At 46.2% G+C, this 6037-nt stretch overlaps 1 protein-coding gene across 1 annotated transcript in view; it reads left to right on the forward strand.

Moving 5' to 3' along the window:
• Abca4 (ATP binding cassette subfamily A member 4) overlaps nucleotides 1-6037 on the forward strand; it is a 150092-nt gene that overhangs the window by 29896 nt on the left and 114159 nt on the right.

The following is a 6037-nucleotide window of genomic DNA, read 5'->3' on the forward strand; positions in this document are numbered from 1 at the left end:
TTCTCTCCATGGCTTAGCCTCTCTTGGATTTACCTCCAACAGCCATGGTGTGAAGAAGTTCATCTTCACCTGGGACTTTTTCAGGCTAACAGCAGGCAACTTGAAACCCAGAGGTTCTGAGCCAGAGCCCTGGGCATCATTACTGCCTGCATACCTAAAATGTTCACACCTCATTAAAAAAAAAAAACCAAAACAACCGTGTATCCCTTTAGTACTTTAGTCTGAATCTGGTGAGGGGTTGGAGGTTTCCCATCTGATTTGCCCAGGTTGCGCAGGCCCCTCTGTCCCTCCTCCATCCCATTTTCTCCCCCACCCCAGCCCTCTGTCCTTCCTGTTTTCTCTCCCACTCTGGTGCACAGCTTTGACATCTTGCTGAGAAGCAAATCTGTCCCTTGTCTGTGGATGTTTATTTGTGGAAACTCAGCTGAGGAGATGAGGTGGACGCGAAGACCGCCATTCTGCTGGGAAATCTTGAGTTTCCCCTCCTTTTCCCCCTTCTCCGTGGCTGTGGATGGAGGAAAGCTGGCTTTTGGGCTCACAGCTTTCCCCTCTGTAAATGTACCTACTGTAGCACAGTTCGGCTTCTTTTTTTTCCCTCTCCCTCCATCTCTATTTTGCCGTGTCTGTCACACTCCTGTCCCTATGACTCTTGGCTGGCCGAACATTGAGTTCCAGAGAAGAAAAGGCCCAGGCTTGGGGGTCCTGACTACACACTGCTGCCCGTGTCCTGCTTCACTCTTGGCTCTGCTCCCTGAATTCCTGAGCCACCGGGAATAAACAGGGGGCGGACTTTGCATCGCCTGGTGAGAGCTGGCCTTGCTTTCTGCTCCCTGGGGTCACTGGCCTGCAGTTTGTTAAATTTCAACTCTGTGTTCCAATTTTTCGAGTGGCTTTTTGCTATGCACAATTCTCTGGGGGAACCCCACATCTCCCGGGTTTAACAATAATGTCTCATTAGTGACTTTACCTCCATGATATATTTTCTCCCTCCTTCCCTTCCCTTCCCCCTCCTTCCTCCCTCCCTCTCTCTCCCCCTCCCTCTCTCTGGATTGCTGTGTGTACCTAACTTTCTCCTACTTTGGGAAGAAAAGAGAAAGAAATCAAATTCTAGTGCAAGCAGCAGTGTACATGTGTTGAAGGCAGTGTACATGTAGTGAAGGCAGGGTGTATGGGGGGAGGGTCGGTGTGTGTGTGTGTGTGTGTGTGTGTGTGTGTGTGTGTGTGTACATGGCAGGCAGAAACAAAACTCAGACAGAAACAGAGTTTTAAAACCCATTAAGCCACACTTGAAGTATTTGGCTGACGGCATTTGTAGTCCCTGCTCCCCACATATATCAAATCAGTGGTTATTGGGGTTGGGGGTCCCCTTGACAAATAGATTTCAATAAAGAAGGAATTAGAAGAGAGGTCTTTACCATGCCTGGGGCTAATGACCTTATCATTTGCTTGTCTTGATTTCCAGTAGGCTCCAGATAAATACAGTAAGCTAGGGCTTGTTTTCTTGACAGACCAGATGCGACTTTATAGACTGAGGAAGAAAGCATCCCTGATGGTCAGAGCTAAAGTGACTTGCGACAGAAGCCAGTCCCCGGGACAGCTGCTGGTTCGGATGGTGGGGTCTGGCATCTCTGCCTGTGTTCAGTCAGTATAGATCACGTACTTATGCTATGTGATACCCACATGTTAGATAACAGGTTCCCTCCAGCGTAAATTGGCTTTTGGAAGGATTTGGACTCCTGGATACTTCAGCTCTCTGCAGAACAGTAACTCTGACTTGTTTTTATGGATTAGGATTGTGTTTGAGAATCTGATACCAGCTCTAAGCCTTTCCCTAGGGAATGTAAGTCCCCACAGACTCGGGAGTCAGACCCCAGGTTAAAAACTCATGCAATGAAATTTCTTCCCTACCTACCACTAATACACAAGTACCCCAGTGGGTCTCATATATAAAATAAGATGCTTCTTTTTTGTTTTCAAGAGTTAAACTCACTCTAAAAGTTTAAAGTGGGAATGAGGATGACAGAGCTCTGTCCCCAACCCCAGAAGCACTTACATGAGTGTGTATGTGCACAGAACCTATTATATACAGGCCAAGACCACCCAGGACAGTGACAGGACCACAGAACCCGAGCGTGTCATAGCTCTGACAAGGCAGACACTGAAGATGCTGAGACTGTGTCTGTGTTTGAGCACACAAGGGGATTACAGCTAAGACCCTTAAGCTGTACGAGGTAGAAAGCTCACTCCCATATTGCAAAATTAGGAGAATAGCAGAATTCAGTCATGAGGGAGACCCCATGTCATTGTAACCCACTGTATACTGAGCTCCAGAGCTCAGGGCGACAGGTAGAAAATCATAACACAGATGTGACCGCACATCTGGGGTCCAGCACAGTGTCAGTTAACTCCCAGGACTCTGAGCTGCTACTTCAGCCTAGCCTCAGCACTGGCCAGGTATTTCTTTCTTCTGAGGACAGGCAGGTGCAGAAAGCCATGCTGGTTTCTGGTGTTGTCACTGACCTTGGCTCTTTTCATAAACCTCCTCGGCCCTGGCTCTTGAGTGTGAGACCAGTGGTAGAGGCCAAGTCCTGGGCCACCTGCTGACACACAGGCATCCCCTAGTGACCCAGACACTGCTTTCTGGCTACTGTCTAACAATTTGGGGTTGTTTCTAGGGACCATTCCTTCCACATTTGTGAAATTGACAGTAAGACCCATGTGACACCTGTCATGGGATTGCAGTGGCATCTGTATTAGAGAAAAGATGGGAAGCACACTTTGAAACCAAAGACGTTTTGTTTATACCAAAGTGAAAGGGTGGGCTGGGGTGGGTAGTTCAGTCAGTGTCTTAGTCAGTAAAGTGGTTGGCCTACACATACAAGGGCTTGTGTTCAATACCTAGAACCTATGTGGAAAAGCCAGATGTGGTAGAGCATGCTTTTAGACCCCTGCACTAGGAAGGCAGAGGAAAGTGTATTCCTAGGGCTCACTGGCCAGCCAGCCTAGCATACAGTAAGCTCTGTGCCAGTTAGAGATCATATCTCACAGTTCAAAATTAAATAAGTTCACTCATTCATTCATTCATTAAAGGTTGAATGGTGCCTGAGGAATGGCCCCTGAAGTTGTCCTCTGGCCTGTACATATACACACACAACACATACACATGTCACACACATACACACACATGCACACATACACTACAGACATACATACACATACCACAAACATACATATACTATGGACACACATACACATACCACACACACAGACATATACACAAATACATACACCACATACATACATACACCACACACATACACACACATACCATGCACACAGAGACTTGCATACATATACCCTCCACATATATACACCACACACAGAGACACACATATACACACACCACACATACATACATATACTACAGATGCACATACACATATATACACACACACACAACCATATACACGTACACCACACAGCACACACACACCTACCATATGCACATACACACAGCACACACACATACACACCACACACATACACACCACACACAGACACACACATATGTACACATACATAAATTATATACACCCCACATACACAAAAGAGATATATACACACACATACCATATACACATATACACATCATACACACAAACACACACACAGACACACACATACCACACACACACGTATACACCACACACAAACACACACACATATACACCACACACACATACATATACCACATACAGAGACCCACATACAAACACACAGCACACACACCTACACACAGCACACACACATACACATAGCACACACACATGCATACAGCACACACACATACACACAGCACACACACATACACACACACATACACACAGCAGACACACAGACAGACAAGACACACACAGACACACAACACACACACAGACACACACACATATACACAGCATACACACAGACACACAACCCACACACAGACACAACACACACAGAGACACATAACACACACGCATATACACCACACACACACATACATATATCACACATAGAGACACACATATACCATATACACATACAAACACACAGCACACACACATGCACACAGCACACACACACACACACAGAGGAAGAGGGGGTGGCAGGTGATGGGGGAGAACACACTATGTTTTGTAGCGGCCCCTCTCTCCTTCCTCAGACCCCGGCACTGGAGGAAGGTCTATCTCACAGAATAACCTTTCCCTGCTGCCCCCTCTGGATTCCAAGCTCAGTTTTGCTTTCATCAGAAACAGACAGCTGGGTGTGGTGGTGCATGCCTTTAATCCCAGCACTCGGGAGGCAGAGGCAGGTGGATTTCTGAGTTCGAGGCCAGCCTGGTCTACAGAGTGAGTTTCAGGACAGCCAGGGCTGAACAGAGAAACCCTGTCTCGAAAAACCAATAAAAAAAAAAAAAAAAGAAGAAGAAGAAGAAGAAACAGACACTAGGGCAGAAGTTGTCAGGAGGGAAGGGGGCCTAGTTTCTGTTGCACTAAGGAAAGTCCCAGAACTTGACTGTTCACATAATCCAGAGCCCACCCTCTGCCTTAGACCTTCAGACACTGTTCCTCCCAGTGTCGGCAGACAGCACGTCTGGATGACCTCTCCCAGTGGAAACACTTGGCATGTCCCCCACCCCTCATGTAACTGAGTCTGAATTCTCTACTCATGACGCATTTCCTAGCACACAGGGCGCCTCTCCTGGTTGCCCCCTCAGCACCAAAGCAGTTTCCTCTCTTTTTATCCAATGCTTAACAACTGTCAGGCTGCAACAAACATGCTTTAAATCCACAGTCATCCAGTTGCCTAGCAACAACTTCTCCCGGATAAACCTGGGCTTCCTGTAGCAGCTCCTGGGAAAGGAACCTAACACGCAGGGCTGCCTGCCCACAGTGTCCACAGCCTCACTGGCTCTTAACTTCTGCTCTTGATGCTTTCAAGACAAGCTACCCATCCCCGAGTCCAGAATCTTCCACTGTCTCCCAGAGACCATGTTATCCTCACAAAGACACTTTAACCTGATCCTACCTAACTACCTACTCATTGGGTATATGTTCAGCTTAGAAATGAATACTGTTTCCAGATCAGCTCCTTTGAGTTAGAGGGGGAAAAAAAAACCTATTAATCATAGGCAAATCCTTTCCTGTGCTGATGAAATGATAGCCACTGAATCAGTGACTACCATGGAGATGTTTAAGGAGCTGGTACACTTCATTTCACACTGGAAAACAGAAAGCAGATCCAAGGGGAAGGAATAGACTTTCTCTTTCAAGAATCTTAACAGAGGTCTTTAGGAGACCCCAGTGAGGGCCTTACATCACTTTCTTAAGTAGAGCTTCACTGCCCAGGAACCACTCAGACCAACCACAATTAATAGAGATAGCAACCCTATCTGTAGATCCAGTAGTCCTTAAGAAGTCTAATTAGACCTTGATCTAAGTTATCAGTGCCAACCCCAATGATGACACAAAGTTATTTGTCATTTGAAATATTAAGAGAACTTGCATATATATAGGTGTCTGGGACGTATGTAATAGTAGTATTTGCCACTTTGGTCCTTGACCCCTTTTCTGGAAGTGTTTCCATTCAAGTAAACTTACAGCCTGGTTCTTTTGGCAGGAGCAGGTCTTATGAATTGGAATTGATAACGGGGAGAGAATTCAAGGAAGAGTGAGCCCTGAGGAAGTTATCTTGTAATTTATAGCCACATGGTTAAGAAGCTGGTGAGCGGATTCAGAGGGAAGCTTGCTGGGAGCCAGCTCGTTCTGAGATGTAAATGGCTTCTCCAAAACATGAGCATTTATCATCCCTGTGGAAATAACTAGGAAGGGAAATGCAGGCGGGCCACCAAGCACACACCAGAACAGTGCTTCTCAACCTTCCTAATGCTGTGGCCCTTTAAGATGGTTCCTCACGCTGTGGTGACCCCAACCACAAAATTATTTCATTGCTCCTTCATAACTGTAATCTTTCTTTCTTTTTTTTTTTTTTTTTT

Source organism: Mus caroli, chromosome 3, assembly GCF_900094665.2.
Source record: "Mus caroli chromosome 3, CAROLI_EIJ_v1.1, whole genome shotgun sequence".
Taxonomy (NCBI): Eukaryota; Metazoa; Chordata; class Mammalia; order Rodentia; family Muridae; genus Mus; species Mus caroli.